The sequence below is a fragment of the Tauraco erythrolophus genome, chromosome Z (assembly GCF_009769465.1).
Source record: "Tauraco erythrolophus isolate bTauEry1 chromosome Z, bTauEry1.pri, whole genome shotgun sequence".
Lineage (NCBI taxonomy): Eukaryota > Metazoa > Chordata > Aves > Musophagiformes > Musophagidae > Tauraco > Tauraco erythrolophus.
Window position 1 is genome coordinate 10,240,419 of NC_141496.1, and position 13,295 is coordinate 10,253,713.

The window sequence follows — 13,295 nt, forward strand, 5'->3', positions numbered from 1 at the left end:
CCGGCTTTGGAAGATTAAAACCTTGTTCATTCACACAATCACTGTATATTAACCAACATATTTTTACAGTCACCGTAATCTAAGAGTCCAAAGCCCTGCTTTGCTTACTAAGTAAGCAAACATGAAACTTCAAATAGGAAAAAAAAAATTAAAATGTTCATTTGTTTAAGACACATGCAGAATAGCTCTAAGTATGGTAATTCTCCATAATGTGCTGGTACATTTACTGCAGAATATGTTCTTAAGAAAAAAAAGGTCTTAATATTAGATCTTACTCTTCCGTTCCATTGAATTTTTGCTAAAAACAGCAAGATGATTTTTTCCCCCCTAAACATTAGCCAGGCAATATACAACACTGCCACAAAAATATTTAAGTCATTCAGATATAACGATAGCACACATGTACTATGGTAATGCAGTCTCTAGACAAATACACAGGTAATGACAAATATTTTCATAATCTGCTTTTTTTTTTTAGAAAAATGTTATACAGGTGAAAAAAACCTATAGACAACAAGTCCTACAGATTTGCATTCCATAGAAAAAGTAATGTGCCTAAATGCTCAGATCAGATATTTCTTCATATGTTCAGGAGCACAAATATTGGATTTGCAAGATGTTAGTTACCTGAGAGAAGTGGTATTTGGCATTTCACTCAACTTTAGTTTTATGTGCAAGAAATATTCATTTGAATGTAACCAAGCAATACACTTTGTGCAGTTCGTTAGTAAAGTATTAAGGTTGTACATGAGGGGGGAAAAAACAAACAAACAAACAAATAATATCAGAATTGCAAAGGTTAAGATTTCAACAGCCACCTTCACATGTCATACTGCAAGTACTATATATTTTACAGAATAAATTAGTTAATTTCAACACTGAATGTAAGTCACAGAATTAAGAGTTCATTTATGGCTCTTAAGAGATAATAACCTCAGTGGAGATGGAGGTGGCTTTGAGAAAAGGGACTGCTAGCATGCAGCGGCGTCACACTTACAGAGGCCAGGAACAGATTTCCAGGGAGCGGGATGTTAGGCAGGGAATAAAGAGCTTTTTCTTAGGGGTGAGGTTTCATGAGGAGGCACAGCCAACCTAATGCTCAGCTGCTGCCAAAGACACACTCCCACTCATCCCACAAAGTCTCGCTCCCTCCATCTGCACCAGCTCTGCAGCTCTCCCAAACCTCTCACTCACTCCAAAGGGTTCAGTGAAATGACCTAGCAGCTGCAAAGGGCCAGTTAAGTGCAGGAGCTGGCACAAAGTAAGCAGAGGGAACAGGCTCCTGGGAGAACGGGACACCTCTTACAGCAGCAGTGACCTGCCTGGTAGGGTCCATCCACCTCACAAAGTCTCAGCCCTCCTCTCTCTCCAGCTACATTCTTAAGCTTCAGGCTTTTAAGTCCAAACCAACTACCCTCAGCTTACTCATTGGTGAAATATTTTTACCTCTCTGAAGCTGAAGTAGGACAGACAGCTACAGTTTCTTGCTTCCCCAGAATCCAGTGGGGGAAAAAGGTGGGAGAAAAAGTGCCAATCTGTAGCATACCCACTGACCTCCTGAACTGTTCCCAGTACACCGTTTCCACTGCCTCTTTGACTATAAATGAAGCCCAGCTGAAAATCTGAAGCGTTTTGGTTTAGAGCATCCAGCGGTTTCCTAGAAAGCTTTTGAGTTCTACACATGAGCCTCCACATCCTTCTGTGAGCAATATTCACGCTACAGCAGTTCAAACACCCACTGGTCCCTTCATCTAGAGTTATGGTTTTTAAAATGTTGCCCATACCAGGACACTCCGCAAGGGCTATTTGCTCAAGTTCTGCTTTTCTCAAATCACTCCATGTAAGTGCGGGAAAAGGTGGAGGACAACTTCTTTGAATACAAGGGTTTTTAGCCTATATCATTCAAGAATTGTCTGATTTTATCTCCTTTTATTTTAAAGAAACAAAAATATTAAAGCAGCCTCCAATCATGTGAATGTGAGGCTAGAAAAAAGTTTTCTAGAAACTATGTTATCAAGGAAGGACAACGCAACTAATGAGATTTTTTTTGGCAATCAAACCAATAATAAAGGCCTTGTTGTATGTTCAGAGTGGTTGCGACAACTCCTCACTTGGTGACTCCTTCCTCAATGGCTTGTCACAAGTGTTTTTGGGACAGGCATAGGCTCTGGTGTTCCCTTTTCACACATGGCAAAACTGTGGCACAGGGAGTCTTTGGGCATGCCTGTGCACACAGGTGCAGCCCAGCAGCCCCACACTCCACAAGCCAGCTCAAGGACATGAGTCTTGCAGCTGGAGGGTAAATTAGCACAGCTCAGGCACAGCACTAACAGACCAGATTCATCTTGCACCTGATCAGCTTAGAGTGCAACTTTGCCTGCATTCACCCATGCAGACAAGCCCTAATAGACTTTCCAAGCATCAAACAAGATGCCCAGGGATGATCGATTCCTACAGTCCCTGACTGTAACTCCGACTTGGATCGTCCTTTCCTTCAAGGCTGCATACTCTGCTCCATGTCCAGAAGAGAATCCAAGAGCTAAATCTCCATCTTCAGCAACAAGATGCTCCAGTCCCATCAGCTCCTATATACAAAGGAAGATTCTCTAGAGACTCAGGGCTATTACAGAAATAGGCAAAGATGAATAAAGCAAGAAAAGGAAGGAAAAAGTCAAAGAGGCACAAGTTAGATTTAAATATAAATAAGATAGCAATAACTTACACTTTGCAGTAGAGATACATGAAACCTTCAGGGATATGATTTCAGCATGTGACGAAGAAAGCTTTTTGACATCTGCAATCATGATCTAGTAGCCACAAATCACTTTTTTTTTTAATCTCTGCTTAAGGATATGCATCTAGAAATCTGACTAGTTATCATCATATTAGCAGTTTCAGCAAAGACCGAACTCTCTTCACTGCATCAGATAGTCCCTTCGAGACACAGGCTGTGAAAAAACTAGATTGAGAAGGAGCCACTGAGGAACTACCACTGACACCAAGTTGCTGAAGATAGGCTGAGCACTGAAAGAGAGGTCTTGGAAAAGTTGCAGGCAGACCTGAGCTTGTCTGCCTGCCCTCCAGCTAGGTGTGCATAAGCCAGACCTATTCAAGGAGCCATGCAGAGACACAGTAGCACAGCACCAAGCACTTCATGCCTGATCTATTTATCTTGCTTTGATGTTTTTGTGGTTTGGTGGTTGTTTTTTTTCAGTTTGACTGCAACACCAACGCAATATCTTTTCCAGAATGTGGCCAGACTGTGTCTGCCAACCCGAAACAGTACCAAAGCAAGCTCACATCTGTTTAATAGACACACCTCTGCATCTGCAACTTCGGCACCTTGTACTACCGCGCCATCCCATTGCGCTGTTACTCAGTAGAAGAAAAACGTCTTAAAATGCTGCTGCAAGTGTTAAATGCTTAAAATGCTGTTCAGTGAATGCAAGAAAGCATTTCACTGAACTCAAGCAAAGGCTAAGACCCAACATAGCTGGGTCTTCAGATAATGCTATACCCCTATCTAGAACTAAGGCTCAAGCTACATTCGAACGCTCACAACACAAGGGAATAGAATTTGCAGTCTGCAGAGCCCCAGAGGCTCACGACAGCCTCGTGGTAAGCTCCACTACAAGTGTGCTCAGTTTGAAGTGGGCCCTCATTTTCCCATGCATCATCCAAGCATATATTTTTCAGTATTTTGACACATGAGGCAATGAGGTTTATTTTCTACCTTAATATTTTGCATATCAATAGGAGAAAGATACCGTGCCTTTTGGGAAAGAAGCAATATGTATGTCATTCTGATTTCCACCTGCAGGCTCTCTTCTTCCTAACCAAAGAAAGGATTAAAATAATGCAGCTTCAACTACTTACATATGAAAAGTCATATGAATAAAAATAAACTGCTGGTATTAATGAATTAACATCTAAAAGGAACACTTTAAAATATAAACTAAGATATTCTAAGCTCTTTCCTTTAGCATAAAACAATTACATACTTCATTGGAAGCTGACCCACATTTAATTTTAAAATACAACTTGTGTTTAATACATACACAGTCCTGTGCTTTGACAATCTTATCTCAGAAGAGCAATAACAGGACTGCATTTCTGAAATCAAACTATCCAGGCACAGATCGAAGTCAACCCTAACACATTTCTTCTGCCTTTAAAAGTAAGAAAAATAAAATAAGTGGCTTGAACCTATGTGAATCATTGTTCTGTGAAAGGGTAAAGAGTAGTAACTTCTATGAAGGTTTATTATCTAAACTCTGAAGATGCTGCAAAGACTGAAGGTAATAAAATGTTTTATGAACAACTTCACTTCGCTTGTTCTTATATAACTGAGTTTATGTGGACTCCTTGGCACAGTGATGCTAAGAACCTGTAGGGAACTTTCTGCACATCCACTTTTCAATGTATTAAAGAAATCATCTGGTGTGGGTCTGAACCTTACGAGCCTTCAATTCAAAACACAATCTTTTTCTGATTCAAAATCCTCAGGAAGCACATTTCTGAAAACACTATAGAGAAGCAAGTCACATACAATAAGTTAGAGTGATCTCCAGTCTGAAGCCCATCGGTTACATATTAATTTACACTTGAATATTTTAATGTTGTTATCCAGTCAGTAAATTAACTCAAGATGCAAGAATAAAAAGGGAAGATGCATAAGGAAAAAGGTCACAAGGTCCACAAAAGTTAAGAACTTCACTTCTCTTTGAAGCATCAGCATTATGTTGTTGAATGCCACAGCTCTCATATAAAGGAATTGCTTAATACATTCCCATTCTGTTTGAAGGGAAATTAAATTTACATTCTTTGGGAATATGGTATTGTAATTAGTTCATGACTTGATTACACTTTGAAGTGAGTCAGGACTGCATATGGTGCATACAAATCAGTTAAGTTATGGTTACCTACCTAAAGAAAAGCTACAGAATTAAGAACAAAGTTAGGGGCAAAGCCCGGGCAGTCCTTTGGAGCTTTCAGGAGGCGTATGTAAAACGTCAAACTGAAATCTAGTCTCTGGACTTACTGATGTCAGGTAGGAACAGGAATTAAAAAAGCAGTTTCCTAAAAAGCTGAATGAGTTGTTTTAAAAAAAAAAAATCTTCCCATCTCCACCCATACCACCTGAAGGGCAACTGTTAAAATTGATCCTTAAAAAAAGCAATAAAAGATACGAGATTTCCTACCCTGCGTAAATTTGCCAGTATGATTTATTCCTACTACTTGTAATTCTTTTAATTTCTTCTATAGACAGCCTGAGTTTTATATCATCTACCAAGATGCTCTGTTCCACCCAGATGATGAAATTCCCCAAGTTCACTTTAAAGACACTGAAAAATATTGAAATGCACTATATAAACACAGTGTCTCTAAAATTGGCCAAACAAAAAGATAGCCAGTATGATTTAAAGAGAGCAAGGAAAGCATAAACCTAAAACTAATTCCCAATGTAGCACATGAACTCAGAAAAGTCTCTATTATACTTTCAAAATGCAAAAGCTGTTTAGGGTACCGGATTTGATCCTATGTATTGAAAATCCTTTCCACAGGATGTGCCAATCAAACTGGAAAGCTTATCTGCCATGTTCTCTGGTTCAAAGGTGGGTAAGGACAAAAATATCACACACCATCATATGCCAGCAGATGTGCCTGGATCAATAAATGCAAATACCACCTCAGAGCTTGCACTTTCCATTCCAAGTGGAAAACACATCTCCAGCTTATCTTCATTAATACAAACAAAAGGATACTTATAAGCTAAACACAAGAAAATAAAGGTTTATTCTGCAGCCTGGCTGTGCTAACAACTTTCTTCTAGTGAAAAGGAGGGAAGAATGAAGCACACAAAAGGCAAGTTATGCCACTACACATACTGTTGAAAACACAAATTTTCATAACAATTAACATAATGAATCTGATGACAGAAAAATTAAGGACCTGAATACACAAAATACAGACCTCACGGATCAACATAACAGCTACTGGTCCTGGCATGAGCCATAATTTATTTTTTTTTTTTTTACTTTTGGCTTAAAATTGCAATGGCAGGAGATTTTCCTTAACTGGCAAGAAAGAGTTTGTTCAAAACACACTCACTCCTTTCAAGGAAGCTCTGCCAACGTCTAAAGCGACTTTCAAGATTTAAAGATTTCCTTTGGCATTTGCTTAGATGGCACAGCTACCAGCATCTTGCGCTGGAAACTGTGAGGGAACTTGTTACTTACGTATTTGTCTATCAGCCAGTAAATGTATGATCCTTTTTTACGGAAAAAAGGAGCCTGGAGATTCAGCCATATACAATTTCTGTACAAAACAGTCCCAGCATCTGAGAACAACACTACACATTTCATCATGTACAACAGAAAATAATCTCAACCTATGCTGTGTGAGAATACGAAGCCAAAAGAAGGTATTGCACCTATCACCAACCACACAAAAAGAGTGCTATTTTTTTTTTACATATTTAGAGTGCAAAATTAAACAAATAAAAGGAACACTGCATAATTTAGCTTTCATTTTCTATCAAATTGCTCATAATTGTAACCATAAAATGATAATATTCTACCATATGTGCATCTGCAAAGCCGACAAAAGCACTGGTCAGCCCCTGAGACAAGAAAAATGGACCTGTCGCTCCATCTAGTGACCTTGCAGGATATTACCACTCTCCTCACCGCACAGAGCACTCCTCAAATTTTGAGGTTAATTTTGTTACAGAGAGGGATCTAACACATCACTTTGAAAGACGAAAATTCACCGTGCAATCCTCCTGCTACTCTTCCTCCTCAAATTAGACTCCCCTCCAACCACACAGGCAGTCACAGCTTTACATAAAATACCAGAAATACTTGCTATTTTAGTGGCGGGCCTTTGTGAGAATTAAAAAATCTTTCACGGTAGCCACCGTTACTGTTTACACGAAGCCATTTGCCATATCAGTACTGCTCGATATTAAAACAGCCATGTTCTTTACTCTAATTCGACAACGGAGCTCCTGGCAGAAGCCCGAGGAGAGATAAGGTGCTTTGAGCCTATATGGGAATTGAGGTATCTGAGAAAGGGTGCTCAGTCTGTTATGTTTAGACACAGCAAGAGGAGTTATTTAACAGGATAAATGTGAGCTCGGAGTCTGACGCACGGAGGAAAGGGACTGAAGAGGCAAAAGAGAAACGGAATGTAAAACCTGAACTTACTGAGAGCAGAGCTACAGCAGCTCCATCTCAATTAAAGAACATGCATAGCAAATCAAAAAGGTGTCTGCTTTGCTGGGAATGAGAATGTAAGATCACAAAACATCAACTCGTTTTATAACAAAGCCAATCAGGTTTGGTCTCGGTTACTATCAGAACGGGGATCACCTGAGAATACACAGTGGTGTCTGTCTTGTTGCTTCCTCGCAGGAAACAATCAATCATCACTCTTAATTTTATATACTTGATGTCTCTCACTGAACCTTTCTGTTACAGCCCTCAGATGGGAATAACGCTGACGGAGAAAAGCAGATTCTCCTTCAGCCACGCTCCCACCACTCTCAGAATGAGATTCCTCATTCAGGTCCGTACAGGAAAGGAAGCCTGGCTGCTACAGGGAGCTCTTTCGTTGGCCACTTCCTCACATGGTGCCTCTCTGTATCAGTTTGCATTAGGCTCAGGGATTTCAGCTTTCTTTTTTCACCCTTTTAAACTAGAACATAGAGAGGAGCACGTGGATTTTAATCTGACTATCTGCAAATGGTGCAAGTGGTGAGATGAAAATCTGTAAATGTTGCTGGACCAAAATAGGAAAAAAATAAATACTAGCGAGCCAAGAAATCTTGCCCTTCTTATGGAACGGCCTCCAGCGTTACAGCTAGAACAGCACAGAATGTAAAAATCACAGATCATTCTAGATAATTTAATTTTTTCTTTTGAAGTTATTGCTATTTTGACAGTCTTTCTAACCTTGTTAGAACACAATCTGTTTGCATGCTGCTGACGAGAGAAATGCAATGCTCCTTTTCCTAAAAGGCAGCTGAGGTCAAATCAAATTCCATACGAGTGCACTGATACTAATTTTAAAGGAGGTGTCCCCAAACTCAAAAAAGAAAAGTACTCCATGTCAGAGTGCTCCAATGATTTGCTTTATCATCACGTGCTGTACACATCTCTAATTAGATAAGTATTTCGGAATGACATCAAAGGCCTCAAAAAGTTGTTTTTTTCTTGCAAAAACTGGCTTTAAACATGCCAAACTGAAAAGCACTGGTTTCACTGAACTGAAGCCAGTGAAGAAAAGATTTAATAACAGCCTCATTATAAGGTTCATTGTTGTAGGACTATTTAATATACAAGATTAACACATCTTATCTCCCACTTTCACTGAAACCTATTATACCCCTCATTAATACGTGCACATTTCTACATCATTTACAGCACTAAGGTCTCAAACAGTATGGTCTGAAACAGGGTGTGTTCTGCTGCTCTTCCTGGTGGTAAGTTGTTTTTTTTTTATTTTGCAATAACAGTACTCTACAATAAGCCTCACGGCGCAAAATGGAAGACGTGGCTAGGTAAATCAAACAGGGCTGTCTAAAACTGAGGTAAATTAAAAATAATTTGTTTTTCCAGCACTCAGGATTTCATTTCTTGACTTCAGTTTCCTCACACCCAGCCCAAAGGTGACACATCCACATATTTTAAGATAGGAAATTTCTACCTTCCCAACCTAATGGACGATGACATTGTCTCTCTCTAAATCTCAAATTGTCAGGAGGAAAGAAAGTGAACTACAGCTTCTCGAATTAACTGGCATTTTAAAATTCTTCAGATCTGGATCATCAGAGAAGAAAAGAAGCTGTATGATACAAACAACTTTCCCAGATTACATACACTTGTGTCCATAGATACACCAGGACAGAACAAAACAATGTACCTTAATATTATATGACGGGGAGGGAATCAGATAAGGAAAAATATACGTTTTTACATTCTCAGTAGACTAAAGGGACCAGGTTGGTCCTTATTCTTGCACAAACAGAACTGTTATGAGCCAGATAAATACAGGACTCAGCAAGACTGAAAATTTCTACTGGAAGCATTTTAGGACAGAGAATATGCATTTGTCCAGCAACTGAACACACAGGTTCAGGTGTTTCCAAGCACTTCTGTACTTCTAGCCATCAGGTTCCATACAAAGAAACAGAGATTTTTCATAGAATTCCCTTAAGCCGTGGAACTGCTCTCTGCAGGAGGCTGTAAACGTTTAAAGTTTACATGGATGCAGCTAAACAAATTCATAACAAAAAAAATCCATTCAGTGCTATCAAACACAGAGAAACATTCTGACATTTCTGAAGCTACCTTATGTCAACAAAAAAGGTTTCCAAATAAAATGGTTAATATTTATTGAAGAGAAAAAAAACAAGTGACCTGGAATGATTGTACTGGGAAGTATTGATAGCAAAGACTTAACTTCCAGGAGCCAAACGTACAGCTCCTGGGATTTTTCTTCTGTTCTTGGAGATAAAGATGCTTACTCTGGCTGATTAGTTTTGTATTAGAAAAAATGTCTTGCTAAGTGAAGTCTACACCCAGAGTGACACTGACCTATTCACATTTACTACAGTCTTTTTGGAAGTTTACATGCCTTCAGATAAAAACAAGTTTCATGAGGCTCTGGAAGTGACATCTCCTGCAATATATCCTCACATTTATTACCACAGAAGAACAGCTGACAGTCTGGAGGTCTTCTTGGCTTCTTACATGGAGCAGACCAAGATATCCTTGGTTTAAACACATCCAGCTGGAAGTCTAATGTATTGGTGGTGAAAAGAGAGAACCTCTTCTTCACAGGTATGACTTTTTTTCCCCATTATAGCTCTCCATTCATGTTACAGAAACATTGGTGTTAACCTTGAGGATACCAGTGCTGGAGGGCTGTTACTCCTGAAGACAGGAATTCCAAAATCTGAACTCAGAATTGCTCATGAAAAGAAAAAATAGCTGAAAAGAGTTTGCATAAAGACAGCAACTGCCAGCAAGAAAATCATAGAATCATAGAATCGTCTGGTTGGAAGAGACTTTCAAGATCATCAAGTCCAACCACTCACGCTGCACTGTCAGGGTCTTCCTCAACACGAAATCCACATGGTTTTTGAACACTTCCAGGGATGGGGACTCCACCACCTCCCTGGGCAGCCTGTTCCAATACCTCACAACCCTCTCTGTAAAGAAATTTTTCCTGATATCTAACCTAAATTTCCCCTGGCACAACTTGAGGCCATTCCCTCTCGTCCTGTCATTCATAACGTGGGAGAAGAGACCGACCTCCATCTCCCTGCAACTTCCCTTCAGGTAATTGTAGAGAGCGATAAGGTCCCCCCTGAGCCTCCTCTTCTCCAGACTAGAAATGACACTTTCCGATAGCCTCCTCTCACGGGATTAATATTTGAGTAAGCAAATAGATCTTTGGCAAATTCTTTACTTATTGGAATACAGTCAGAATCACAGTCAGATGCCTCCATGCACACAGCCACCCTCCATAAAAACAAAACCAGAGAAATCTGTGATCCAGTGGGTCTGCAGATAACACAGGGCTCACCACAGATGCTTAGAAGAGCTTAGAAGAGTCAGGTTCTGAAAAGGCCTTATTGTAAAATACATTCCCATGATTATATTAAATATCTGAGCCATCAAACCAAAGACACTATAAGGAAATGGGGAAAAATAGTGAACACTAAAAGATTTTCTACAACAGGGGCCTAGACATATAAGAGAAATTAGGGGTATTTTCCAGACCAACAAGTCAAAGTAACCTGCACACCAAGTTACATGGGAATGCCTGTTTCTTGCCAACAAGCAGGACGGAAAAATTAGTCACTGTGAACGCCTTGCAAGGGCCCTAGACTAGAAGTGACTGGATTTCAAAAAGAGGGCCATATAAGCAAATAAACAGATCTGGAGAGCTACTTTCCTTGCAGAAGTTCAAATCACAGGACAGGAAACTGTTCAGTGAACAGTTCAGTGAATCGGAATACAAGATCCTACAGGTCTCAAGTGATACTTCTGCCAAGCCCAAGGCACAAAACCATGAAGATTCAGTGAGGTGTTCCCATTGATAAACATCGCGGACACCATGAAGGAATGACAGCCCCCAAAGTGCTGAATCCTGCTGAAGTGCAGGATTAATTTAGAATCTGCCAAGACTGCAGCAGAGCTGCTCAGTATGTCTCCTTAATTTCAACGGATCAAACACTCATACCTTTTCCATCCCAAATGGAAACTTGCTCCTGTGTTAACAGCCAGGAAGCCTAATCATCGCAGTATGTGAATAGCTTACAGGTATCAATGGACTTACTGCCACCATCTTTGTATGTTCACTCTACAAGGAAGGTCCATTTCATAAAGCTGAAGGTGAGCACAGAGAAGGTATGTGATTTACGTAACCTCACAGAAGTCTGTGCAGCACAAGTAAGAGAATTCACGTGTCTTAGATCTCAGAGTGCCTCCACAACAGTTTGCAATGCTATTATTTCAGGACCATTTTCTGAACTGTTGTGCCCTGTACTTGCAATGTACAGTCTGATAACAGTCTGATCTCTAGCTAAATCAGAAAAAAAGGAACCTGCACTTTCCTCTTTTTTTGACAGTTTTCACCAGTAAGACATTTCATATATTCTTACCTTCCCCTTCCAAGGATTAAGGTGAGAGAGAACTGAAGCAAGATAGGGGCAAAAATTAAAGCAGTAACTGTACCATAACACATCTGCCTCTGAAGTGAGAAGGAACAGACAGCACCAAGACATCTTCAGATCTGACAGGCTGCTCTGCTACCAATCTGCACTAGCAGGTGAGACATGTCACTCCATGACAAGTATCAGAAATAAAGGAGCTTAATGCAACTGCAAGTGTTTTAAATGATTTCTCCCTATCGTGCAACAGATGACAAGCAGTTCTAACAAAACATGCGGAGATTTTTCTCCCCTGAGCTGCAAACCTTTAAAATTAGCACTTTGTGTGTGCTTGTTCTTTTAACGTCTGCATTTATTAAGGAGCAAAACAACCATGCATCTGAAATGCCAGAGAAATATGGATCCATAAATAATGCCACATTCCTATTCACACCTAATCTAAATATTTATGTAGTAATTTACCAGCAAAAGATGCAAACCATTCTTTAAATGTTACATTGTACTAAAGGTTAACCACATGACATGTTTTATTATGAGGCTCTGAATTATGGTTAAGACAAGCTTTTATTTTCAGTGGAAGTTCTGGTGTTGAAATGGATGGACAGAGGCAAGGAAGTCTAGTCACCTCTCAAAGATGAATGCTGAAGTTCAGATTTCTTCAATATTTTTTCAGTCTACATAGCCATAGGCCATGCAACACAGCAGCATACTGATTGGGAGAGGAAGGGCCACCTTCTTCACAACTAGAAGAGCTAGAAATAGATCTGTGAGTGAGGCTTGGTTCTTATAGCAAGATTGGTGATGCTGAGGTTCACTTAGAAAAGCAGCCTCTACTGAAATTAGCACCAAATCAAAAAGGCTGGGCACACATCCCTAAGAGAAATGTTAAATCTAACAGCAGACCTGCACCCAGTATAAATACATGCCCTCAGATTTCATAAGTGCTAGATGTAGCCTCATCTTGACAGTGATGTAACGCTTCTCTGCTCAGTACCTTACGCAGAAATTCATGATCCACTCCTCACTTAGTCCTACAAAATCCAGCTTTGCTTCTACTTCATATCCTGCTACAGTCATCATCACATATTTATGATCTTAACTGTTCCTTTTGGTTCCTCCTTGAGCTCTCACCTGTATGCCTTCTGTTCCTAAAACCTTTAATATCAGACACAGTTTCCAACTCACCTTCTATTTTCTCTCTTACACAAGGCTTTCTTCAGAAATTTTACTTTGCTGACTTCGTTTCCAATTCTCTTGATCTCTACATGATCTTCCGCACTGAATACTTTCTTCATGTCATCACTTTCCTCAGATGCAAGACCTTTGAAGCTCACTACAGACTCAGACATGTAGGAACTGATACAAAAATTTTCTTGTATTTTGCTTTTTCACTAACGGAGTCACTCCCATTTACACTACACTGAGTAAGATCCACTCCTGTGCGACTGTTTTGAGTCTATCAGTTTCCAAGGTTGTAAAATGGAGAGGTGGAGGAACACACTTAAGTTTAAGTGGTGTTCTAGGAGGTAAATGTTTTCCAGTTTGGAGGATAAGAACAAATTGAGTACTATCGCCAATATCACCACTTCCTACCGTGAAACCCTTGTAAGAA

General features: G+C 39.8%; 1 protein-coding gene across 1 annotated transcript in view; it reads right to left on the reverse strand.

The window, feature by feature from the left end:
• KIAA1328 (KIAA1328 ortholog) overlaps window positions 1-13,295 on the reverse strand; it is a 182,638-nt gene that overhangs the window by 111,656 nt on the left and 57,687 nt on the right. The gene's annotated exons all lie outside the window — the stretch shown is intronic.